Below are 27,299 nucleotides of genomic sequence, written 5' to 3'. Positions count from 1 at the left end.
CCCCCCCCAGGCATGCTTGCACAAACAGCCTATAGACAAAACCACTCCAAAGAAGCAAACAACCATAGCAATTACCCTGAAAAAACAATGCCCACCCAAAATGCCTGTCCCTGCTAGTCAGACCACAGAATAATTAACTGAGATATCATGCTGGCAATTGAGGCAGACCTAGGTTCACCCAGCTGTAGAGATTTCAATGTTAACATGCCAGTGTGTGCCCTTGTTCCTGGTACACCCTCTCACAAAAAACAGCCAGAAAAACCCAGGACCTCATCTTCACTGGTGGCAAATTTCCATCACTTGAGTAAGGCCAGGCCAGGTGTTGGCTGTTGGGCTGACAGCATCATGCTGAAGAGAAAGAGCAGAAAAGGAGTTTTCTAGTTCCTTAGTTTGGTCTGAGGTCTCTTTTTGCAGAAAGGGTCTCCCTGCAGATTTCTCCCTTTCCCGCTCTGCCTCTACCATACATGCTGTAGTCACACTGAAACCCCTGTTTTCCTCTAACACCCACAATATGAGTGTGATATGAGCAAGCCTCTTCCTCCTCTCAGATGAGGCTGAAGGTCTCTGTGGATGTCATGGTTTTGCCTTGCTCTGTGGATTAGATCTGTTTGCTTGGCACTAAGGAATGACATAGGGAATAGGCCATCCTATTCTTCAGCCTTTAACTGATGAAGATTGAGATCCAAGCAAGCTAACAGCTTTGGCTCCAGCACAAGGACGGCAGATAGCATTGCCATGATACAGGGACAGGTATTACCAAATGGCCTGAAAGGGAGAGTAAGATTTGTGGTTAGGATACTGCTCTGGCATGAAGAAGCCTGGGACTTCTGTCTGTGATAAAATCTAGCATGGCAGCAAAGACCAGAGCTTCCCACATGTAACCCCAAAATTAAGGCCCATGGCTCTTTAGCCCACAAATCCTACACTGTGCCTGGTGGCCCACCTGTAACAGGTAATTTTCTAGAGCTTGTGGTCAAGTGTGGTCTTCTGAGGAGTGTATTTGGTATTCTTGTTCCCAGGTAAGTGCCCTAATCCCATCGAGAGGGATACCAATGCTCCTGAAAACCAGCAGGAGTTCAGATACGCTCTTTGCTCAGCATTTCGTATTGCCTGGCACCAGGCAAATCCAGGTCAGCACCTGTCTCTGTTCCTTACCTTGATTTTCTCCCTCACATTGTGAATCACACTGAGGAAGCTTCCAGCTCTTCTCACTGGCTTTATGATATGTTTCATGTACTGATCTCCACACCCTTGAATTATTCTGTTGGGGTCAGCTGCCTCACTTTAGATACTGTGCTATGAAAGTTGAGGATGCTTAAGATACTTTTCTGACTCTCCTCCAACTCCAGCCTATCTTTCTGAAACTCTGAAGATCCATAGGAAAGTGAAGGAATGAGAAAGCTGGATGGAAGTCCCTTGACCTGGTAAGAAAGCAGCTGGGAACACTGTGCCTGCTGCAGCCAGTAAGATGTTCCTCAGGTCCCCATGTATCAACACACGCAGCTCTTGTGTCTGTGTACTGTAGATAGCAGTGAGAAAGCAGATGTTTTGCACCCTGGGCTTCACTGGTAGCTCTGACTGAGCAAGGAATTTGTCTTGTACATAGAAAGTTAAATGGAAGCCATTTGGACCTTTACACATGGGAACCATGGATGGTGTTTGCAGCTCAAAATAAGCTGATGTGTGCTATAGTGTTTAATGTGGGAAGAAAAGGAGGAGGAGAGGTGTTTCAGTCATTAAGTACTACTGGCTCTAGAGGCTGTAATACTTAAAATTTTTAATGGAGTAGTGACACTATTAGCCTTGTAATATGATGTGAGTGAGGTTCAAAGAATTGAGAGCGTTTTCCGGGTCCTTGACATTCTCATTAGCAAAAGTTGTTGAAGGTACTTGTGTTAATAAAGTAGAAATAGTGGTAGATGCATAAGGCTAATGACCACTGTCTATCCATTGAAGTGAATGAACCAAAACTCTTGTAGAATCAAAAGTACACAACAAACACATTAATCTCCAAGCAAAGTGAAATGCTTCAGAGTGTTAGTGTAACTTAAGGTGCACTGTGAAAGGATACCTTGCAAATATGTGGGATGAGCCCTCCCCTACAAACTCTAGGAGAGATCTTGTACTTCTCTGAGATTATATTGCAGGTTCTCAGCTCAGCTGGGCTTTACAACAACATGGTATGGCAGTGGATTTAAAAATAACTTTAAAAGGAAGCATGTGAGCTTTGCGCAGCATCCTACCAAGCAAATGCACTGACCTGCTGTGATGTGCGTTGAAATCTGTTCCCCTCTTTGCTTTCAATATGCTGCAGTGATGCAGCATGTTCCTGGGCCTGAACCGAGACATTTGGTGGCCCCTGGTTCACTGAAGTGGTAAAGGGTTGCCCCCTATAGGGAAGGAAAAATATAATTCAGCAACCTTCAGTTTACATCAGGTTTCTTCTGCTGAGGTCTGGGTGGAGCCTGGCAGGGGCTGAGCTTGGGAGTCCCTGAAGTCGCCTGTTATGGAAGCATGTCTCCTAGGATCTGCCAGAGAAGGAGAACAGAGGGAACAACCAGAGGAAAATTATTTCAATAACCTAGATTTTTTTTTTTTATGATCATCCATGATAAATAAGCAACTTTTTACATATTCAAGGTGCACCATAAATTCATAGACTGAAGATGTTTGAGAAAGAAGTATAATTATCTTCAGTCGAAAAAGTATGACTTCACAAAAATATGGACCTTGGATTTAAGTGTCAAGTATGATAGTGAAGATTAGCTTTCAAGTTCTGCAATGCTATATCCTACTTTAAAGGAGGTTGTCTCAAAGGAATTGGCCTTTACAGTTCAAATATCCCTATTCTTTTTTGCATGATATTTGGCTAGAAAAAGGTTTCAATGATCCACTGTCATGATAGCTCTTTAAGCAAACCAGTCTGCGGGAGCAATGTCTTTTTAATCCCCAACAGTAAGATGACCCTAAGTGTTGTAACCACATTCATGTGTTGCCAGCAGTTTTTATGCTATTGATACAGATGGTATGGATAAGACTCTCTTTATCCTTCCTTTAGAGCTAAAACCTGTGCTGATATCCACAGTGTTTGAATAGTCTGGTTTTAATAGAAACATGAAAACACCATATGGAGCCAGACAACCATTTCCTTCCTTCGGTGTGTTTGGGAGTTTACTTTAACATGACATCTTATAAATCATGTATCATGTAGTGACCATATAAGGTTACCTTTTATTGAAAGGATATTGGTGTTGAGAGCTTGCTATGCCTGGGTATTTATTAAGGAAATGAAAGATCTCTAGAACATATGATACACCTTGCGTTGCTAAACATTATTAGTTTACCCATAGAAAAGTGTTTCTTTTTCTCACACTCTGAGCCTACAAGATAAAATACTGAAATAAAATTTGCCCTTGGATTAAAGTCTGGTACTGTGTACATCCTGTTGGAGTCACAGACTATTTGACAATGTGTTTTGAAATCACTCCCAGGTTCATGTTTTATGCAGGAAGGAAACATACCTGTGGAGATAGCCTCAGGCAGTGGTAATTAAAATATGACCGTGTGCCACATGACCTTAAGGCATATTACTGCCTTCAACCCTTCACCTTGGAGTTGTTAAAATACTGGGCTTGGTTTATTAACAAAGCACCATCTCTGTGCAAGAAATGTGCTGGGGGAAACAGGTCTATCGTCTTCCCCTTTGTAGGAAGGAAGCAGTAAGCGATAGCTCAGTTAGTTCAGTGACAATGTAATATCTGTCCGTTTTCTGCTGTGGCAGGTGCAGAATGCCTAAAGCAGGTGGTGCAGCATAATGAATCCATCAGTTTTGGAGAGAAAGCACAAATATAAAGGTAGTGGCAGAATAGAAACATCAAAGTGTAGGTTCCCATGTACCCCATCTCCTAGCGCCCACAGTTTTCTCTGAGCTCTCACAATAATCAAATCTGAAAAATGTGTCCCTGGCTATTCCTATGTGTGATGGGCTGTTAACTGGAGAGATCCACTAACTGTTTTGGGAAGAAAATCCTGATTATCTCCTGGGAGAACCTGCTGTCTTGCAGGGAGAAGGGCTACTTTCATGTGTGACCCTCTTACCACCCATGAAACCATTTAGATACAGATCTCAACCTGTATCTCGTCAGGGTGTGTAATGTAAAGTGACAAGGCTTTTGCAACATGTTGGGATTGACTGTACCATGACAGCAATACTTGATTTCGTTGAGCTGATTTTTAAGAAAACAGGATTTCCGAGCACTTCGCACAGGCACTAAACTCACCACAAAAGGAGAAAAAAAATGCCAACACAAATAAAAGAAGGCACTTCCATTTGGTATCACTTAGAAATGTTCTTTTCTAGATCACTATTGCGCACAAGTAATCCTTGCAGTAGGTCCTAATGCTCAGGACGTAATAAATACCTTCTCTTTTTACAAGTGGAATAAAGGCTAGAAGAACTCCCCAGGTATGTATCCTAACGATATCAGACCCACATTATCAGGCACTGAGCCCAGACTTTTCAAATGACTCAAATATAGGACTTAAGGATTCACAGAACTTGGTAGCTACCAGTGGGAGGGTTTTGGGCAGATCTTCCCAGGTTCCCCACACAGCTCAATGGATACTCATGAGGAATGGTCTTGAGGAAAACCTGTGTGAAGCAGGAGTTGGTGCTGGTGATGACTGGTAACTGGAATTTGTCATTAGTTGCTCTACAGGGTTTGCACTGTGTGCCAGTGCTGGGTGTGGAGGTGCCTTGTGTGTGTTGCGCAGCTAGAGCATGTTTGCTTATGAATGGGCATGCTCTGGGACAGTCATTCCTTGGTTCCACATGTGTACACACACACTACATCACACTACATCCGTAAAGAGTGTAAATAGACTTGACATAGCAGAAGGGTAACCAGAGACAGAAGTGGCAGCAGAATAAATAAATCATCTACTACCACAGCCTCTCTGTAGACAAATCTTTAATGTCTGTGGACTCTGAAGCCAGCAAATAAAGGGCATTCAGAAGTCCAAAGCATGCTTAATGACCATATCACAAATGCTTACTGTGCTTTCCTTACATTCCTGTTTGTTTTCTTTGTCTTCCCTGTTTTCTTGCTATTTCATGGAAGCTCATCCCATTTCATTTACATTTGATTTCCTATAAATAGCTGTGATCTGGTTTATGTATTCATGTTCAAAGTCATGTTTACTTCAAATGCACAGCAACTTCAGGCATTCTTAGTTTACTTCTGGCAGGGTACTTCAAACATCTGGTTTACTCTCGTCCCATGTACATCGGAGCTAGGAGTTCCCAGGCGTTAGCTCAGACCACTGAATAACCTGCTTGGAGATTGCACCTCTTTCTGAGGTTGCTTTCCCATCTATCCTTATCTCTCTTTCTTTCCTGTTAGTGATCAATCTTTCTTAACTTGTGCTGCACCTTACAAGGACTGCAGCCTGTGCAGTGGCTCTGTGGTTAGACATGGATGAGCTAGAAGTGCAGTCACCTCTTCTGTGACATCTTTTGATCACATCTCCAACTGTGATGATTAAAGGTTTACATTATCCAGGCATGGATGTAGCATGGACTTTCCCTATGATTTCTGAGATTTTAAAGTGTCCCAACTGAGGCAGCTTCAACACGCTGTGTAAACTTGCACAAGGAGAACCATCATCTTAGCAGCTAATGAAATACGATACTTCAGCACCTGGAAAACTGCTAAGTGATTGTAAGTGCAGGGTTCAATTTAGCCTCAGCATAGTAGTCATACTTCTCAGCTTAAAATCACTTTCGGAAGTGATTTTAGGCTTCATTTGGGCTGAAAACAAATCAAGACATTTCCCGCAGAAGCTGAATTAAATGATGTGAGGCTTCTTCAATCAGCATCATTTTTAAACACTCATCAGAACCAGTGACCACTGGAGGGCAATGGCCAGGGGTTATGGTTAGAGCCATGGTTAAGTCTGACCTGACATACAGGTGTGTAAGCCATGACTCAGGATTTCACGGCTAAGTAGATGTACACCAGGTGAGGATCTAGCCTACTTCTTTTATAACATTTGCCATAACTCTTACAGATGAAACATAACTCTGAAAAACTTTGGACACCAAAAATATCAATCAATGTACCTTGTGTGTGTCTATCAGATTTACTGTCTGTCATTCCAGGAGTGTGATTTCCTGGTTTGCCCATGTGAGGTAGCAAGATCCCCATAGCCCTAGAGAGAAGTCCAGGGAAAACAAAGTGTTAAATGTGCAAAAATTATTTTCCTCTTACTCCTCATATTCTAATAGAGCAACAGGGCAGTGAAGAGAAGATTGAAAAATAAGAGCCAATCCTTAAAGCAGAGTTGTGATCAGTAGAGCATAAGCAGCAGTTCAGAGTAAATTTTATAGATTTACAGGCAAAAATTCCATTCAGATATGCATCACAGATTAAACAGAAAACAAAAAAGTACACAATGAGTGCAGAGTTATATTTTTCAAGGGAAAATTTATTACCACATCTTAAAATGACAAAATATCAGAAAGATTTCCACTTCATGGTATATTATTTTATATTAGAAAACTTTAAAAGTGCTTTGGGATGAGTTCAGAAGGGAAATACTTGGATTCATTATTCGATACCACCTTATACCCTGTGGTAGTAAAACAGGGCTTGCATTGTCCTCTTGGGACCGCTTTGAACAAACGTAGCTTGTGTGAACCCCATGAACTGCTGGGGAACAGGCTTTTACAACAGAGGTTCATTCTGACCTTATTTGCTCTGAAGTTCAGACTCATTGAGTGAATTGTTTAGTTTCACTCCAGACAAAGTAGTTGATGGCTTTTGTTTCCCTTCACCAGGTCTTACTCATCAAAACGAGCAAGAGGGCTCATTCTCCTATAACACCATAGGGAACTCAAGTGAGAAAGAGTAAAACCTAGGCATTTATATGAAAATGTATTATGGAATCTGCTTGATGATGCAAAAAGAAAATTAAAAAACTGGTTGATAACTTGGATTGCTTTATCGGAATGACATTATACAGCAATAATTTTTTCTTTCCTTGAAACCATACCTTCTTAGGAAGATTTTAATTAGAAGACTATTGTACTCATAGGATAGAAAGGCAACTCCTCAGGGTACCTTCCATCAACTTATAAATAAAGTGCTCTCTGCTTTACATATGGATGTCTGACACTGTAGAACAGCACAGTTTTATGTTACTTTCTGATAAGATGATGAGGCCATACCACTTCTTGTCTGCATCATCTTTGTCTTCATTCTGATTGTAGGGTATTTGTATGTTATAGTGAGAAACAGTGAATATAGAAATAAGATGGAAATAATTCAAAGTGCCCTTCAATAATGGTCTGGAATTGTATTTTTGCTGCTCAAGACATATGAGGATTTACAAAGAGACATTCTGGAGTCATACAGAGCCCAGAATGATGTAACCTGTATTTCTGATGTAACCAATTTGTTTCTATAAGCATAAACTACTTTCAGAATATGAATCAAAGAACCTGTAAATGTGTTGGAGTTACTTAATTACTAGAGGACGCTTCTGGTATGTTAGTCTTTGTGGCAATAAAAACTCCTTAGGGAATGAAAGCAAATTTATGGCCTATTATTACAACATGTTTAGTGTTTTCAGACTTAGCTCTGGGTCTAAGGGATTATTTTTTTCTCCCTTACAGTTTAATTTATTAAACATAGCTAGACTGTGTTATCCATAGAATTAATGTGATTATAGAAAAGTAGATTGGAAGGGAGTCTCTAGAGGTCATCTAGTCCATTCCCTACTCCAGGACAACATCAAGTCCTATATGGATCTTCCCTCAGTGATGGAAATCCCTCAGCACCCCTGAAGGAGTCTATTCCATTTTTCAACTGTTTGTAACACTGGAAATTTTTCCTTATGCGTAAACTTAAACTCTCTTCCTAAATCATAAACCATTTGTTTCTTGTTCTCTTCACCATGGTCACAGAGAAGAGACTGTTTGCTTTCTATTTACAACAATCACTTACAGATTCAAAGACCACTGCTGTATTTCGCATCAGACTTTTTCTCCCTAGACTACACCGATCCAGCTCTTTTCCCCTAGATGCCCAGGTTTTTGGTCAATTCTCTTTCTGTCCTTTGGACCAAATTGGCCTACATGTTCCTTAGAGTTAGGTGGCCAAAACCTAGTCTGGATGCAATGCCCTTTTCTCCTTAAGTTTTCATATTCATCTTCTGACCAACTGTAATACACAGATCCTTACCTACAAAGCTGTAGTACCAAGTCAATTATTCTTAACTTTTAATTTATGTAGCAGACTACTGCTGGGTCATTCTATAATATAGCAGTCACTTTGCTTGACTTGCATCCTATTATTCCTGTTCTGGAACACTAGCCCTTTACTGTAGCAGATGTGGAATCTCTCCCAGTAACGGGCAATGTGCAATTTAGTAGCACCACAATTTCTTTTATCATCCAGTTCATTAACAATGAATAGTACCAGGCCAAGAGAGACCTCTGTGGAATCTGCCTGATGCAGCCTTTGACAGTGAACCATTGATAATTACTCTCCTCAGTATGGTTTTCTAACCAGTTTTGCACTCACTCTCTAGTAGGTTTCCCCTAGTCCACATTTTCTTCTCTTATTTATCAGAATGTTATATGAGGCAGTGTCAAAAAACTTACTAGGCTCAAGATATATGACATCTACTGCTTCTTCCATGTCTGCAAGGTCTATTATCCTGTGGGGGAAGGAAATTACATTAGTGTGACACAATCTGTTCTTGACAAATCCATGCTGGCTGTAACTCATCTCCTCGTTATCTCCTAGATGCTTACAAATAGTTTCTTTGATTATTTGTTCCAGCATTTAAAGTAATACAATTAGAAGACTTGTCAATTAAGCCTCTTCTTTCTGCATCTTGTGGCACATTCATTACCTGAAACTGCACTAAGATGTGAATTTTGTCAATTTGCCCTTGTCCTAATAATGGGAGAAATAAAGCTACAGATCTATTTGCTCCTTGCCTGGAAACACTGTGCTCTGGGGATGAAGTCCACGGTCTGCTTCCAACCTCTTTTACTGGACATATTTCTCTTTTCCTTTCTCTTTTAATAGGGAAATTTAATCGGGGAAATTGAAATTCTGCAGGCTTAATTTTCTCTTTCAGGTCCAGCTGCAGCAGCCAGGTTTTGCCCTGTGATGCAGGGTGTGCAATTCCCCTTTCCCTGGCTGGTGGGACTGGGAGGACTTGCTCTGCTGTCCTGCCCTGGCAGAAGTGGCACTGCTGTGCACTCCCACTGGGAAAGTGCAGATGCTCTGTGCATGCTAACCAACAGGGAACAAAACCAGTTGCTGCTGGTGGGGGACCTAGCAGTGTGGTTCCAGGAACAGGGCTACTGGGACTGCTGGAATGGTCAAGAAGAATCAGAACAGGAGGGAGAAGTAAGGGCAGATAACGCCCTAAATACTGTCACTGTCTTTGCAAAGCAGCTAGAAATAAAACATATGAGATTTTATCTGAAAGTGTCATTATTTCCTAACCCTGTTTTTCTTTAATCATCTACATGTAAGCTGTAAGGCTTGTTAAAGATCTTTGCTATTTATTTATTTGCATTCAGCAATCATCTCTGGTTAATATTTATGGCATGATATGGCAGACAGAATTGAGTGACTTTCCTGCTCCCCCCGCTGCTCTCGACCCCCCCGTGGAAGGAGGCAGGCGTGGTACGTCCCTTGACGAAGAACTTTCCTCCAGCCCCTAGCCAACTTCAAAAGCCACTTGCTGTGATCCAAGAGGTTAATACCAAAAACACAGTGCAACCCTTGCCAGTAAATCTCCACTGACTGATCTTAATCAAGTACAGGAATGTTCTACCTTTTCTTTGCACAAAGAAAAAAAAATAAAGAGACGACACAGAGAAATTATATAACGTACAACTTTATCAGTTTTCAGAGACTTTTATGGGGTGCTGCCCTATATACAAACTTCTAAACTGAATACACTGGTATGCCTCCCAGCATTAGTTTCAAGGAGATGAGCATCAAGCCGATTACACATAATCCTTTATGATAGGGCATATTAGGCTTTTTAAACACAAATACTCAAAGAGTAAACGTAAATAAAAAGATAATCCATATGGTCTACTCCACAGCCAGGCAAAGTAAATTATTTCTCTTCGCTGCCACTCCCTTACACTCCCCAAACTCCCCCCAGATTTCTGGATTTTGAAAGGTTTAAGATGTGTGCCTAGACAAAGGGAGAGTAAGGAGCATCCTACACTGCCATGTGTCTGAAGCTTTCTATTATTTAGCAGAAATCATTAACCATTCCTTTGTTAGACCATGCTGCCTGTGAAAGCAAGTTCAAGCAAATTCAATGCCGTATCCAGTATGTTTTACACAAGGGAACTACAGCTGTTTGTGCAGATGCCATTGTACAAGCACTGAATTGCTACTATTAAAGCTTTAGCCAGCTGTAAAAATAAGAAGAAACTGCATCAAGATTTTTAAAATTAATTTCTTTAATTTGTATGTTTAATTGAAATAATTTCTGTGCTTCTTTGCTGCTCCTTACAAAATGTATCTTCCTATTCCTCCTCTTCCCACATTTTTTTCCTCCAAGACTTTTGATTTGAGGTGTCCCATGAACAGTCTGTGAGCAAACATAATCTTGGAGGTGTATCAACTACTCTGCTGTTAGTTTTGCAAAAATTACCTTCCAGTACAGGAAATCAAATATGTTTTCTTGAAGTTTATGTTGAGCTGCAGATTTGTATCTTCTAAAGGAATCTAATGAGCTTCCTGGTTTTCTCTGGAAAAATATGTCAGACAGTGCTTAGGGCACAGATGGATTGCGATGAGAGTTTTGGATGAATGTCAGGATGGAAAAGAATAAACAGACCAATACAATAGATGGTTGATTTGACATGTTTGCTGTTGCGTTTGGTTTCTCCATCCATGTTTAACTGTGACACAGCAGCACTTTGACTCACATCTTGTTGGTGTGTTGGGCATTTGAAGGAATGGAGTAATGTCTGGATCAGTCTTTGTTAAATATTGATTACAGTAGCTTGCTCTTAGGAAAGGACTTTACGGATTGCCCCTTGCAGTTGATAAGAGGTTTTCCATGGCATGTGGGCTTTTTTGGCTTAAGGCTTGGTTCATGAGCTGCAAGGAATCATTCCCTAGAAAAAAATATTGCCTCTGACTTTGAAAGCAAGCTGTGGTGAGCAGATCACTATTTCAAAGTATTTGCAGCGCCATGTTTTAAATACTTGTGGCCTGCACACCACTTGTGAGGAGATAACCTGATCACTATCATCTAGGTCTCTCCTTGTTCAGTTAAACAGGGCCTGACTCCACCTGGTATCTCTGCCTTGGAGAACTGTACTCAGGAATACAGGTGGGATTTACACCACTCTTTTTCCCTCTGCTCTGCTATCTGAAAAATGCTTACACCTGGCCCCAGTGCAGTCGTATGCCAAAGCTCAAGAGCAAACAAAAAGGTGAAACAGATCCTTTCATAGGGTTGTCAGTACTATTGTGTCTAGGTCCCTCTTCAGGGAGACAAAAACCTACCGACTGCCAAAAGCTGTGAGGCTTCAGCTTTAAAGACCATCCTTAACTTGCCTAGTCTTTTACTTGCTTCCTTAGTCATTGGCCTTTCTGGACAGGAGAGGAGAGATCTCCTTGAATCCTCCTCTCACTCAGTGTAATGCAGTTCTCATTGGAATATAAATCATCAAATGTATGAGCTCACCCTTCCCTTCTTGCAAGTATTCCCGTGAGCAATTCATGAGCTTGCCTGCACACTTGCAGGAAGCCAGTGTTCCCTGGGCTAAAATGCATGACAAAATTAAATAATATTTAAATTGGAGTTACTGCTAGTAGGATTTTTTTGCCGAGCTCATCATGTTCTGTTTCATATGCAAATCTCTCTCGTCAGTTCATGAAAAGTAGTTGTTTCTTTAACCTTCTTTTTAAGTATTTTCTCTTATTTCCTGTATATCTGCTATATCTGAACGCAGTTCCTTGTTATTACTGATGTAACGCATAATCATAGTAATAACTGTCTTCTTCATTTACACTGCACTGTTAGCCAAGCTTCCCAACCAGTCAGGGAAGGCATTAGGTCCTTTCATTAGAAGGCAAAAAACCTGAAGGTGTGACAGGACACAATGTTGTAACTAGAACATCACCAGCCTGGGAAGTGAACAGGTAAGCAGTGTATGGTGATTAGTCCCGGAGAGCTCATCGAGAGGGATTTTTCAGGAACTTCTCCCCGGGAAAAGAGAAAGGCTATTGAGAAACATACTGTCTGACACAGAGCAGTGCATGGTTGTGTGTGTGTCTTTAAAGAGCAGCTAAATGGCCATCACTCCTGAATTTCAGTGGAAGTTAGATACCTAACTGCTCTTTGAACTGTTTTCAGCCTGCCTACTTGGGTGGGTTGAGGGACACAGCCACTACTTTTGCAGGTAAATTCAAGAGCATGTGAAACAGTTATATTTATTTGTTTGGATTTTCATCAGTGCCCCAGGTAGGTTCAGTGTCCACACATGATAGTGCGTACGCTTGATTCAATGAATATGAATGTTCCTCTCTGCTCTCATTCCCTCCTCTGGTCAGGATGACCTCTTTCTTTGTTTCTGCATGACACCTTGTGTACTCTTAGGTTGTTCAGTGATTACATTACAAGCTTTACACAGACAACCAAGCTTTTGTTACCATCATTAAAAAAAAAAAAAAATCTCATGCTGTTTTCTGCAATGCTTTAAGGCTATTTGCAAATTAAAGTCAGTGGAGAATGCAACAGGCTGCTTGCTCAGCAGTGTTAGCAGTGGGGAGCAAAGCAGAGGCTTCCTCTGCACTGTCCATGCCTGCTCTGTACAAAGACATTTGCCCGGGGTGTGATAGCAGGAGCCAATGCACTTCCAGATTTCCCTGAGGCCCGTGTCTCCTCCTTCTTGGCTTTGGTAACTCTGGTGGTGCTGCTTCATGTCCTTTGGGTGCATGTAGCCTTGGGACAGGGGCCATGAAGACAATTAATAATGACACAGTAAATTAATATTTGAAGGAGTCACATGAAGCTCAAAGCTCCTTGCGTGTTTGTAACTCCTTCCTGCAGTGCTGCAAGGATCACCTTTGAATTGTTTCTTTCATCCTGAACCAAAGACTGGGGACAGCTTCCTTCTGGTCTGTAAAAGGGATCTTTTCCACCATTCAGAGAAATAACTGCAGCACTTTTGTCTTTCTTTCCAAGTTACCCCTTAGTGCTCCATTCTTCCCTTGCTTTCCTGCACCCAACGTCTTTCTTAGAGTTGCTGGCTCCCAGTTTTGCTCCCTATCAGCATATCGCTGCCTGTGCACTTTGTCTAGCTAGAGCCAGACTTATTATTCAATCAAAACTCAGCAGGAGTTTCTCTGAATTATTGTAAACTCACTGGGGCAAAAGCTGTGCCTTCCTATTCAACATTGAGATACCATGCATATTGATTGTGGCTGAGAGAAAATAAAAATGAATACATTCATATTGATTACATGTGTTCTTACTCACTATTAGACTGACTGCATGGCTCCTGTAGATTTATGGTTTCCCTTTATGACTATTAGCAATAAATCAACTTTTTTTTTTTTCTTTCTCTTCCTTTTTCTTTAAGTAATCTCATGTTCTGCAGAAAGGATTTGAATAGAGTGGATTGTAAAATAACTTGTGGGAAAGTTTGATGAGCTGCCTTTAATTTCCCACTCACTTTGAAAATTGCCTCCTTGACATATGTGTGAAACACAAACATTCCTCCCACATGCAGTTCAGATGCTCTAGGCCCACCAGACACAGGTTTTGTTACCAGTGCACTTTTTCTAATGAGCAGCAATTTTTGCCCTGGTATAATTATGACAGATATTGCAGCTGGGGACCGGATATGCAGAATGATGCTACTCTTCCAACCTGGGAAGCCACATATATTTGCATAATTCCAGGTACATATTGGAAATTTCAGAATTTTAAGCAATATGACCTTGCTTATTATTATCTTTCCCAAGTCTCTATTCCGTATTACATCTTTGCTGCAGTGAATGGCATTGTGAAGCTTAGGCACACTGCGCAGACTTCATTTCCAGCCCTTTGGAGAGCAGGACTTTGGGTCATGAGCGGGAATTGAACAATCCAAGTGCATTATGCATGTATTGCAATATTAAATTGATGGCATAGAGCTCTGAGCCCTAAGCAAAGCTGACATTTCTGTCTCTCAGCCATGCACAGAAGATTTGAACTGAATTGGCAAACTGGAGGGAGGCAGAAAAGGCTGGAAAGGGTGCCCTCCTAAACCAGAAAGGAGGCGGATGGAATGACACCAAAGATAGGATGGAAGAACAGTTTATGGGACTGAGCAAGGGCTCTGGAGAAAGAAACAGACATGCTAAAGGGTGCGAATATTGATGGAGTTACACTTCAGTAAAAAAGAACATAACGAAGAGGAATGGACAAGGTGAAGAGAAAGTTCATGCCCAGTCATGCAAAAGATAATCCTGCTGTTGACATCTGCTAGGCTCAGGAAGAGTCTCCTCAGAAACATGGTGAAATCCCCTCACTCAACACATTTAAAAATAGACTAAACAAACCCCAGTGATCCAGACTCTCATCCTTTTACTCACATGGGCCATAACTCACTCCAGCAGTCATCCCTCCAGCAGTCATCCTTCTGAAGCCTGGGAACACTGGTGGAACGAGAGGTTCTGAGCTGAATGCGAGGCAGAAATCTAGTCCTGAGTACTGTAAACAGCAATTCTGCCTTGTGGCAGATATGGGTTGGGTGATTTATCAGCTCTTTTCATGACCAGAGCACTGCCTGGGCACATTGCCTTGGTATCTGCCTTCCTGCATAGGTGTAAATTCCAGCCCTATATTATCGGGCTTTACAGGATCTGGACCTGGAGGGCTGCATACAGCAAAAGAGAGGAGCACTGTCTCAACTCCATTCAACCTCACAGAGCTCTAATAAATGTATACACTAACTTTCCTCCTTCTTACACAGTTCTGAGTGATGACATAATCTTTACGATCTTCAAGAGGAAGTAACCATTTGCTGATAAATATCTTCTCTCCAAATGTACTTAGTAAAAAGACACATTCTTTTGTATACATTTAATTACAGGAGAACAGATTTTGTCCAAATAATTAGGTAATTTAAACCGTGCAGTCTTTCCAAAAGAACTATATTTAACCTTCATTTGAATTTAATTTACACATCACAGTGCCCCTTAAGCAGTTCTGTAAGTCAAAACACTGATCAAATATTTTTTAAATGTCAAATGTTGCTTAATTGTGGATAACACCGAATTTGTTTTTAGAGATAACTGCTTTTGATCTGCTGCTATGTTTTGTCTTTTCCATTGTCATGTTCCTCTTCATCAGAGGTTTTCTTCAACTGTTTAATCCATACACCACCAGAGTTTCTAGATAACTGAAGAATTCAAAGAGGATATATGGGGGAACCCTTCAAAAGTTTCATGGAGTATTAAGCAGGATACAGATTAGTGTCTTGCCTCTACAGACCCCAGAAGTTGGGAGGGAAAAAAAAAAAAAAAGGCATTTTAAAATTCAAGTCTTATTAAAGGATTAAAAAATTTTTGCATAAATTAAGAGAAGTGCTGTAAAGGATAATCTTACAGCACTAATATAAATCTGCATAGTTTTATTGGTGTTAGTGCATCGTGCACCTATTCTGATTTACACAACTCAGGATCTGTCTCTGTATATCTAAATGTATCTTACACTGCAAGGACATAGATCATTTTTCTCCTGACTTGCTCTTTCTTATTGTCTTGGACCTGTAAATTATATATATTAGGTTCACAAGCAGTGCAGTAAAAGTAAACAGCAAGAGATGGAGTCTCACAGTTTGAATGAATTATAACACAAACTACAGTAGGTCTGACCTACATTAAACTAGTTCAGTAGAACAAGCTTTGCATGAAGTGCTTGTATTTCAAGGTTGTCTCTAAGGTTGATTCTTAGTAAAAAAATAAAAGGGATGATTCCACATGATCGCCAGAGTGTTATTGGTCTCCTTGGAACAAACAAAAGCTAAAGTATGCTCCACAGCTCAGCCATAAAAACAGTAGAGCAGGACGACTTTCCTGTAGCAGCATCTCCCACTGGGTGATAGCAGTTGACTGTACTTAGGATGATTATGATTAATTTCATTAGTGCTCGATTCACTTTAATACTTTTCTCCCTCTATCTCTGAATGCAGATAATTTTTCCCTGCAAGTAAATCCAGGGTGACAGTTTAATAGGCTCAGACATGCTTAGATCCAAAATGAGACTGTAATATTAATATACTATTGACCAGTTATGGATTAAGCAAGCTGAGGGCACACTTAAGTAAATGACTTCAGAGGGACAAGTTAATGTGTTAAGTGGTACACAGGCAATGATTAAAAATATTTTTCATTTACTTGGAAATTAATAGGTTTCTTTAATTAATCTAATAAAGTCAGCCTATAGTGTTTTACAAATTTTGTGCATGCTTTAAAGGAAGATGCCAAGTTGCTGAATCTGGAAATCCCTGTGTGCCTTATCAAAGAAAGGAAACAGTCATATATAAAGCCAGCCTTTCAGATGGCTGGAGTTTCCAACAGGCCATCTTCTTTTCCAGAAATATGGTTACAGTTATCCATTACATGAAGGGTGCTATGAACCTGGAAGTTAAAAAATCAACAGCATCAACAATCCTATATATGAATTTAGGATTCATTCAAGTATCTTTGGGGATTATTACTATCTAGTCAAATGAGCAGTGTTTTCTTCCACCAGTCCTGCATCTTTCAAGTCTAATTAAAACAAATTGACTGCAACAAAATTTTTGCAACAGCAGCCTATATGCTAAAAAGTGTTAAAGCCTTGCAAAAGGAAAAGAGACAGTGGAATGATGTAATCATCTAAAAAGTTTGCATGAGTTCGATTTACCCAGAAGATGCTCGGATAGTGTGGTTATATGAAATATATTAATAGTTCACCAATGACAACTTTTATGCTGGAGAGATTAATTCAAAAGATAGTGCCTCATTAATAGTCTTATGGTGGTTTGCATTGCAAAGGCGTTGAGAGACTCCATCTGTTGAACATTGTACATGTGTCAGACTGGGATCATTCTGGCCCCCAGAGCTGTATAAACTCAGAAAGTTGCTCTATATGTGTTTGTACCTGGCCGGTTATCAGGGAGTCATACAGAACTCACTAAATGCTCAGAAATGCTCTGAATTTGCAGTGGATGATGGAGAGGCCAAAGTTCATGGTCTTTCCCTGAATTTTTCATGGCATCTTCACTTCACCCAGCCCAACTGCAGTTCCTCTGGTGAAAAGTTGCACTATTTCCAAAGTAAAGGTAGGTCTATCCCACTTGACTTCATCACATCCCACTCTGGAGATTACATTTCCTTTAGCAAATCAAAACAGAAACCTTTGTTATCTTTTAACCCCTTTTCCCAGCATCCTATCGTGTGATCGTTCCCACTTTCATGATGTTGTCTGATCTGAGAAGGCTGCCATTGTACAACTCTGAAAATCACAATCTCTTTGATTTAACCACTTCAAGGCCCAAAGAAACTATGAAACAGGGACCAAAGGTTCCACCTTCTCATCTCCCCCTTTTTTCCCCCCTTGCCCTAATTACCACAAGATAGGATCCTTTCTCTCTGGTTTTCCCAGGGGCTTTTACATGCACGTAGCCAAGCAGGAGATGTTTCTCTGGCATGTCTTACCTGTTCCTCAGCGAACCACATGAACTAGGGAAAATGGCTATCTTCCCCTGACTTGCTGGGGAAAAATCATCAAAAATGTCAGACCAGCACATTTCTACTTCTCTGGCAGAAGCTGCCATGCACTCCGTGACCTGGCAGCCATGAGGAGTGTCTGATGGAGCGATGCACAAGTTGTACAGTACACATTAGCTGTAGGAGGGAAAGAAGAGGAGGAACGGACGTTTGAATTAGGACTCCATGTTAAAAGCTCTTTGCAGAACCAAGCTATAGCTATTGTTTACATTCAGCCCTCTTGCCCCAGGAACATTTGTACTGGAAAGCTTTCAAAGTTTATCTTCCAAGTTATTTTGAAAAAGAAAAAAATAATGCTACCAGAGTTGAGAAAAACTTTTTGGACTCCTTCCATTTACCATGTATGTGGATGCGTGTGTGCATGTTTGTGTGGCAGGCAGGGAAGGAGGACAGGGAAGTACTTTCAACTTGCAGACAGATTCTCCAGTGGGTGGAAAAGGCTTTTGAAATCCGTGGAGCCAGGTTGGGTTACAGCTGCTGAGGATCTGGCCCAGGCAGCTGTAATGTTGTGCAGAGTGTGGTTTGGAGAAACCTGAACATAACTGTACAGAAGGAAAAGCTGAAAGAGCTGTTTGGTAGCTGGACCTGTTTCTTTCATGTGTGAAGGACAGCTGTGCAGCTGCAAGGAGCAATGCCTGCAAACTCATCGGATGTGTGCATTTTCTCTCTCTTCTGCGGCTCGGATCACAGCAATTAACTTCTCTGAATGTTTGTGGTGAGTTTAATCTGAGGTGTGTCAGCTCCTTCGCATTTGCAGCTGAGGATGGCAAATAAAATGGCTAAGTATTGCTGTAGGAAATTTTGTCACCAAGCCTGGAACGAGGCAGCCTTCGAGAGGCCTTGAAAAGCCACTCTTCTGAATTAGAACACAGGTAGACAGGGCTTGCTGCAGGCAGGCCACACGTGTCTTCCCTTTTGAAAAACACAGAAAAAAAAGAGAGAATCACAGTATCTTGTTTGCTTCATGTCTGAAATAAACTGAAAGAGGGCAGCTTTGCATTCCTGTGTTTACAAACATGACTACGGTGAAAAGAGATTATTATTACAATTATCTTCATGGTGGTGATTCTTCAAATCTTTTACTTCAGATGATTTCCTCCTGGATGTATTAGGGCTGCAAGGCATCCCTTGATCATAAGAGGCATGAAAGTCCATAAATCAATGGCATGCAAAGACACATGAAGGGGAGGCAACTCTTATTCCAAGTTTTCTGGAATGGAGAAGACTCTGGATTAGAGCCCTAACAACATCTGTGGGTCTTCAAGGGACCAGCAGAAAAATGTTAATGTGAAAACTGTGTTAAATACCCTCTATCATTCCTTGACATTCACCTCTTTTGAAAGCCAAGGTGGTATAATGAAGCAGGAGAAAATGTGAGATTTTGGGTTTTGTTCATAGCTCTGCTACTAACCTACATATGGACTTCATCAAATCTCTTTGCCTAAGATCATCTTTCCATAAAATTGCTATCTCTGTAAGAGAGAGTTCTCCCTTTTTAGTATGACATTTATCTAGCATAATTTCTATGTAACTATTCTTAGATACATCACATTTCTTAGAATAAGTATTCTTCATTAAAGATACCACAACAGTTGTTACCATCTTATAAATTAAGTATGCAGACAGTGAAAGCTGCAAATTCAGTGTCATTTACTTTGGGTGATGATTTGGCCTTAGCTGTAAACCCCATATTCTTTTTTCCAATTTTGTCAAAAGAAAAGACATTGCTTGTCCAGCACCATCTGACATGGGAAGTGACTCGGTTCCTCACCAGCTCAGGAATCCAGGCTTTGCTAATGCCTGGGATTTGATTATGCTCACATGGCTAGTTTTTGAGAGGAGCTGGTAAACTTCGTTTTGCTTCAGTTATTAGTTTTTAAGGCTATGAAAGGTCAGGATAAACCATCCATAAATGCAGTAGCGATTAAAACCTCACTTAGTTTATTGCACAATATGTAATTGGTCATCCTATGTCACATAATAAAATCTGATGGAGATAACTGCCTGGCATTTCCTTTCATTTAAAGGAAGAGGCACGCACTACTCATACTGTTACTTACATGCACATCAGTCATGCACATCAGTGCTGTTTCTGGTTAGATATAGCTGTGTATTGAAACTGGGAATATCTGAAACTGAACACTGTAGTAGTCTGTCACTCTGCTGTTGCTAACTTTGTCTTACAAGTTCTCACAGGGGTGAAATAAAAAAGCAAATGTAATAATAGTATCTCTGATGATGGCTTATCATCTGATGAGCCTTAAAAGATGGCTGATGGCATTGCCTTTGTGTCTTACAGGTTCTCCTATTTGTGAGCAAAGTTGAGAAATGTCATCCAAGCATTTAGAGCTCCCATTTTCCTAAGAGCTCAGCTTTCAATTACTGCCAAAAAGTAGGAGCCAATTTTCCAAAGTGCTCCATATACTGAGTGCTTCTGACATAACGTTGGCTTGAAAATGTGGCTATGATAATTGTGTTAGAAGCTATGCTGAATGGGTTTAGAAAAGCTGGGTGTGCCCAGAGCACCCAGAGCTGTTAAAGTCTGCCACTGTGATACTCCTGTGCCATACCCTCCATAGTATGTGTTATTACTGCAGGATTCATTGCCTCTCTACGCCCTGTGTGCTTCCATTAAAAACTGGCGCTGTAGTTGCTATCCAAATGCCCTCTGGTATTGCCTGCCTTCTCCCGGGTGAACCGGAATCCTGCTTCCCTAAACCTTGCATTGTTATGTGGATTATCACAGACATAATCTCTCTCTTCTCTTTGTGTCTTTAGCAAGAAAGTCTGCAAATGCAGAATCTAAACACTACAGAAAGAAATCTGCCTCTTCTGCTCCCCGAACTCCTGATTTAGTCTGCCACTCTGCCAAAGCTAGTTACCTGCATGGCAGCTGATAAATAAAGAACAGACTCCTCTTCTCTCTGCACTGTAAGTACCCTGTAGCTGTTAATGTATCCCTTGCTACTGAAGCCCCTTAATAAGTTCTCTGAAATAGTCAGCTGCTAATGTGGCTGTTACGGAGTGCCCACCTTTTAAAAGTTCATTCCCACTGCTTGCTTTGAAGTCACCGCTTCTGCTGCCAAAAAACACAGGACAGGGTACACTAAGGAAAGGAATTCAAAGGGGAAGCTTCCAGCATTTCCAAAAGGGTTTCAGCCAGCAGACAAACTGCTCTCCTTGCTGGGGGTTGGAGAAGAAAAGCAAATGTCGAACCTTGTTTTATGATGTTAGGAAGTGGCTGGTGACTTGCAGAGCATGGGAGTCTTTGGTTAATGTCTAGTTTGGTTTGCTTTAAGGAGTATCCTCCACACAGTGTACCAGCTTTTATTCAGTCTTCCCGTGGAGATGTCTGCCTAGAGCCCCCTTTCCTCCCTCTTCACAAGTGCATACCGTGTCTGATTTTCTGTGCGGTCTGGAAGAAGAGCTTTTCTAGATTCTTACTCAAACCCAGTAGATCTCTACTTAAGCAGCTCAGAACCTGAGATACCCTAAAAAAATTAAATGTTCTTGCAAAGTCTTTTATAGGTTAGTTCTGCTATACTCAAGAGTAGGAGTACTGCTACCTTGGCCAAGAGGAGAGTGTCTACCTCCCACCTATGATTTGGTGGATTTACAAAAATATGGTCTTCTCGATTAAAAAATCCCCTGCCCTGAAGGCCTTAGTTCAGCTAAACATGCTCAAAACACACCTACCACTCTGCTACAGAGAGTTGACTGTTCAAAACCACATTTTGCATAATATGCTGATGCTAGGAAACTTTACGGCCAGGTAGGAACCAGTTACAGGGCTACCTGAAGAGCAACCAAAACAAAGGGCAACTCTGGACAAGTGAGTAAGGCTGTCATATGGGAGAGGAAAGAGTTCTGCCCTGTCCCTATTCTCTAGAAAATTTAGACAGTAGGAGCTAGAGAATGAGCTCCCCTTCTTCTAGCTGGTTGTCCGAGCCCTAGTTGCTGGTCTTGGGTTTCCTCTAGCTTGTCCTCCTGTGCCATGGCTTAACTATAGGCAGGCAATAGTGTGAAATATCCATGCTGCTTTCTGCACCCCTAAATTCTTGACTTGGGCATGTAAACAGAAGAAGAATTTAAGGATTTAAGTCACAGAGACATCCAAACCTCATCTCTGGGCTAGGTCCTTCTGCTCGGAGAAATGCAATGCCTTCCACACTCCTCGGCTGGGCTTGCATATGTGTTCCTGTGAATCCCATTTCTCAGTGCATAACATGTAACACAGTGTAGAGATGTAAATTAATTTTTTCTGCTCCATTCCTGAGCTGGCTACCTGAATTCTGCATGGTATCATGAAGCCCAAATTCCTTCCTTAGGTTTAAGCCAGAGTTACTGTTTCATACCCTTTGCCATCAATACCTCTTGACAAGCGCAAGGGTGAAGAGCAGCCATTTACAGAGCACTGGTGTAGCAGCGACAACAACTGTTATAAAAAGGTAGTTCAGGTGAGCGGCTGATGACAAAGAACAGCAGAGCATCTTTGAACTACAGCTGCAGCCTGAAGGAAAGACAGACCTGGAATGGAAACAAAACCTGCAGTGGTGAAAGCACCACAGAAACAGAACCTGAAAGATCTAATTAAGGCTTAGAGGCCACAGAGAGATTTGGAGGGACAATGGGCATCTGGGGACAGAGTGTGTCAGAAAAAAGAGATCAAGAAAATCATCAATTATCAGGAAGGGACCTTGGCATGCTAGATCACTTGCAACTGTAGGATATAATTCCCCTCATCACAAAAAAAATTAGGAAAAAAGATGAGAGAGTATAATACTTTGGCAGCACCTGCTGACTTGTGAAGAGGCAAATGGTGCCAAAATGTCAGCCTCTTATCCTCTTTCCTTTTGTTTTTCTGATGGATTGAATTAAATCTGGGTCTTAACACAGGGTGCATGTGCCAGGACTCTCTGTTGACCTTGTCATTCAGCTTGGGTTTGCAATAGCATTTTTTACCAAACTTCCTTTTGCATAACCTGGCAAATGTCTTTTTCTTCTACAACTGAACTAAAGGCCACAGGTGAACAACATTTCTGAAGTGCACAGTTGAGGGACATGAGCAAGAGAGACAGGCAGAATGTACGTGGGAGTAAACAATGTTTTTTTACTACAAAAGTTCCCTGACATCATGTGTTGGTGGGGCCAGGATCTGCATTCAGTAGGAGTGCGCGTGAACCCCTTCATTTGTGGTTGTGGCTTATAGGTGACTCCCCAAGGGCCACACAGGGATCCTGGTCAGGGCTCATGCTTGACAGAGGTTCTTCAGACGCCCTGAGCTGAGCTCATTCTTCTGTGCTTGCTTCCTAGGCTTGAAACGGATGCTGAAAACACAAGGGCTATGTTTTCAAACTAACGACATTGCTGAAAGTTGGAGTTAGAAATTTCTCAAATCTATGTCTATAAACATTTCATCTCATGCTGCATTTATATGATGAACAGCAGCAGAAATCCTTGTTGTTTTTCCTGTGATTGGGGAGTACTCAGCTGGAGTAGGTGAGCAGGCTATGGTGCAATACTGAACATAAACCACTCCTTTCTGTTGAGCTGGGCAACCCCCCCAGAATGACCTTTTATGCAATTCACAAATTTCCTGAAGTTTGGATTTGCCTTGAAAGAATCGGGGGTGGTGGGGGGTGGTGTAGAGAAACATGTCACTGTGATTTTAGTTTTTTTTAATAAATAATTATTTTCTGTTGATCTGCAAAGAATGAGAAATTCCTTGTCCTTTTTAGGTAAAAATGAAATCCCACAGACTTAATCTGAGGCACTGCGGTATCGTTTGAAACAGTGGACTCTGGAGCAGATGTAATATTTGCACTAGGCTGTGAAATAAATAGGCATTTGAAACTGTGTTAGGATGTGAATTTCCATAGTGCCTTGAGGGATGTAATTTTTGCATTATGTGAACAGTTTGGATGAGAAGACCACGCGGTGAAGCTGAACAGCTGTATCCTGCCCACACATTGTGAAGTGAGGGAGAGGCTGGGAGCCTGAGGGAATCCTTATAAGACACTGTGTCCCTGAAGTTTTTCAACAAAGAAGTTGTGCAAAGATGTGCTGTCTAGAAACGGAGCTGGTGGGACTATCCCCCGCCCCCACACCGTACAGTGTAGCATAAACATCAACTTCTGTCTACATACATTTGTTTGTTTATTTTGACATAAAATACTGCCTGTTGCTTTGAAGTCCTGGGAGTGATGGGTTTTGTGCCTAATATATATCCAGCTCATGTTTTATGGCTAAGAGTGTAATGCCAGGCCAGGAGACAGTAACAGGTTGATGAAGCTGTGCGGTGGCACCGGATCCCTCCCATCCTCCTTAGGTGAGCTGAGGGTCTGGTGGGGAACCCGCTCCCTGAGCCCCCCCCACCTCCGTCAAACTGACTTCTACAGACTTTTCCATTTGGTTCAGTGTGTAGGAAATCTCACAAACAGGGAAGCAAACTTTTACAATCCTGGCACCTCTTAGGGCTTGGGATAGGTTTGTCACCATGTGTCTGGCAGCTGATTTGGGTTTAAGACTCATAGCACACTCCCTCTGAGTTTAATTGTAGGATCATTTTTTTAACTAGGTGATAGATGAGCTTCCTGTCATTTGCAAAGGCTACTTCTCCTCAAAAGAAACCACAGCAACAGCAACAACAAAAGAGAAGATTCTCTGAATTATTTAGAGTTGCCAAAGGTGTTGAGATAGGAGCTAATTAAAAAAAGCTATCTGCAATGCAATGCTATAAAAGAATAATAAAATTCAAATCTCATTTGTTCCACTTCACGTTATTCGTATGCATAAACCTCTATAAAAAGCAGCATTTGTGTTCATATTGTATGCTGAAAAGATATCACACAACCACTAATTCAATTGACTTTTTTAACTGTTCATTGTACCATATATTTCCATTTACTAGATTTTTTTAAGTCCTTTTAAATGTATCATGTATAGAACAGGATAAAATAAGATAGAGCCGTTTACTTCCATAATGAGATTGGCAGTAGGAACTGACAGAGCATTGAGCTGTCAATTTGAAGCACAAACCATACTTGCAGGATTTAAAATACTATTTGAAGCTTTTATACCAGCCAGTGATTATATTTATACTGCGCTAGTTATGTGGATTTGTGTTGCAAAGGAAAGCATGATGGAGTATTATCTCATTTGAACCAACAATTTAGAGATCACTCATCTGTTATGATTTGAAATGAGATATATTATAACACCAACAATGCCCACAACCAATTGTTAAGTAATAACATTTTTCAGCTTTAGTGACAAAACTGAGGCTTTCTTTTAATTTTCAGTGGGAGGTGCTCCAGGATGATTTTAACACGCCAGGATGCCCATCTAATGCAAAGGAGAGTTCTGGGTTCCTTATTTACTGTTGTTTCTTTGGTGGGAGGTGGTTCAGTCTTGTTTTTTTCTGCTTATAGCTACAAGGCAACCTTTTTTTCTAACTGTTGTTCCACATGACAAATTCACAATGAAATCAATATGAATGATTGGTTTTTAGATCCATGGCAGGATTGGCTCCAAGCATACAAATGAAGCTGGAGAACAAAGTCACCGGAGCTCTCTTGCAGGGGTGAGACACAAACACATAAGGCTCAGAAGTGGCCTCACTGTCTCTTTGCTCTTTCTGTGTTGCCCCAAGGCGAAAGGAGGAAAAGCTTAGAGGAGACCAGCAGTACCTGCAGCTCAGGTCCAGGCCCAGATTTTGCAGGCTGGGGGATTCCAGCACTGAACAAAAGCTTTTCAAAGAAACCCTTTGTCACTCTTGGAGAAAGAGGAGGCTTTATAGTAAATGCAGCGATTTGATGGGGAGGGGGAACAGCAAAACATCTTTTGTAGTGAAAATAAAAGTGATTCTTTTTGTTTGTATATTTACTTTTTTTTCCACTTAAAAACAGGGCAAATTTCCCAGCTGCTGCTTTTTTTGAAAAGCCTTTTTCTTTTTCTTCAAAACAGGGACAGGTTTAGAAAACAACCAGCCAACCCAAAAAGTAAATTTGAAAGACGTTCGCACTCTGTTTAAGCCCGAGGTGAACAACGTAAGTTCGGTGTGGAAATAAAAATACCCAGTGGGTCTCTGCAGTTCCAGGGGAGGTGCCGGAGCCCAGGGGAGGGAAGACCTTGCATCCTATCTACCCATCTCTGCAGCGGGTAGCGTCTGAGGCAGCTTCCTACACAACTGCCTTTTGAAGCGCTTACCTTGCTCCGTGCTCCCCGCGAGGAGCCGCAGTTGCAGCCAGACCACCCACCGGCGCTACCGCACTCGGGTATCGGGCGGCTGCTTGAAAGAGCTGTGAGAAGAGCCAGCCCAGCTGCTCCCCAGTCCCCCGCAGCTGGCCTGTTGGAGAGGTCAATGGGGAGGAGAAATCGCAGGGTCTGCATGGGATAACGATAGCAGCTGGCCCAGGGCGGCTCAGGCTCTGCTCGGCAGGAACTTGTCAAAAACACAGCCCAGAGCTGGATGGGGGTGGAGAGGGGACTCCCGTACGGTGCAGGAGAGCCGAGGTGGGATGAGGTGCTGTGCATCTGCAGCAAAGCACAGCTGTTGCATACGAGGGAAGGTGAGCGCTCTGATCCTCACCACACCGGGGTCCGGATGGTCCTGCGGAGCAGACCTCGCTGCTTCAGGGAAGCTGTTGGACCTGGTCATAAAACAACATCATGTCTCCAGACAACTCTGCCTGCTTCTGTTGGAGAATTAGTTGGCAAATCTGTCTCTGTCTCTCTCTCCTTTCTCTTAAGGACTTTGGGACTGACCTTACACTCTGCTGTGTGCCTGGCAGAACAGGTCTCTGCATCTATTACTGAACCTGAATTATATTAAACTTAATCTAGTTGATCCTAATAGCCTTTTCTGGCCCTAGAATCTATGAAATGTATTAGCCTCTGCTAGATGAAATAATACTTTCTGGACTAATATCGTAATGATTATTTCTTTAAATATTTTAATACTGAAAACTGGCAGTCTCTGACACTTTTATTCCATTTTGTCTTTCCCAGAATAAAAGAGTATATATTCAATCTACACAGAAATCTTACCCTTAGGAATTTTTATCTCTCCCCCTTTCCCCTCCTCCCTCCTGGGACTCACCAGCTCAGCTGGCCATGATTTTTGATAGCTGTTTGATTCTATTAGCTAGCACTGCAGGTCTTCAAATCTTCATGTGCATAAACTTGCTTCTCAGCCAGTTACTTAACTTTTCATGGTTATTTCTGGGAGTAGGTGAATTGCTTCTTTCCAAAGCTGCAGCTGTTGGCCAAAGCATATTGCATTAAATTCATTTAGCACAAAGCCATTATTACTATCCTTGGCAAGGCTCTTTCCTTCTAAATCAATTGTATTTTTCTTGTACAGTGAAACCATGAGGAATGAGCAGGCACATCTGCAATTTCCACCACCAGTGAAACCACTACAAGGTAAACACATATGAGTGTATACAAACACATACCCCCCCCCCCCCCCCCCCC

Source organism: Athene cunicularia (genome assembly GCF_003259725.1).
Source record: "Athene cunicularia isolate RWA chromosome 5 unlocalized genomic scaffold, athCun1 chr5_part1, whole genome shotgun sequence".
Lineage (NCBI taxonomy): Eukaryota > Metazoa > Chordata > Aves > Strigiformes > Strigidae > Athene > Athene cunicularia.
The sequence above is the reverse complement of the archived record's forward strand: the minus strand, read 5'-3'. Positions refer to the sequence as shown.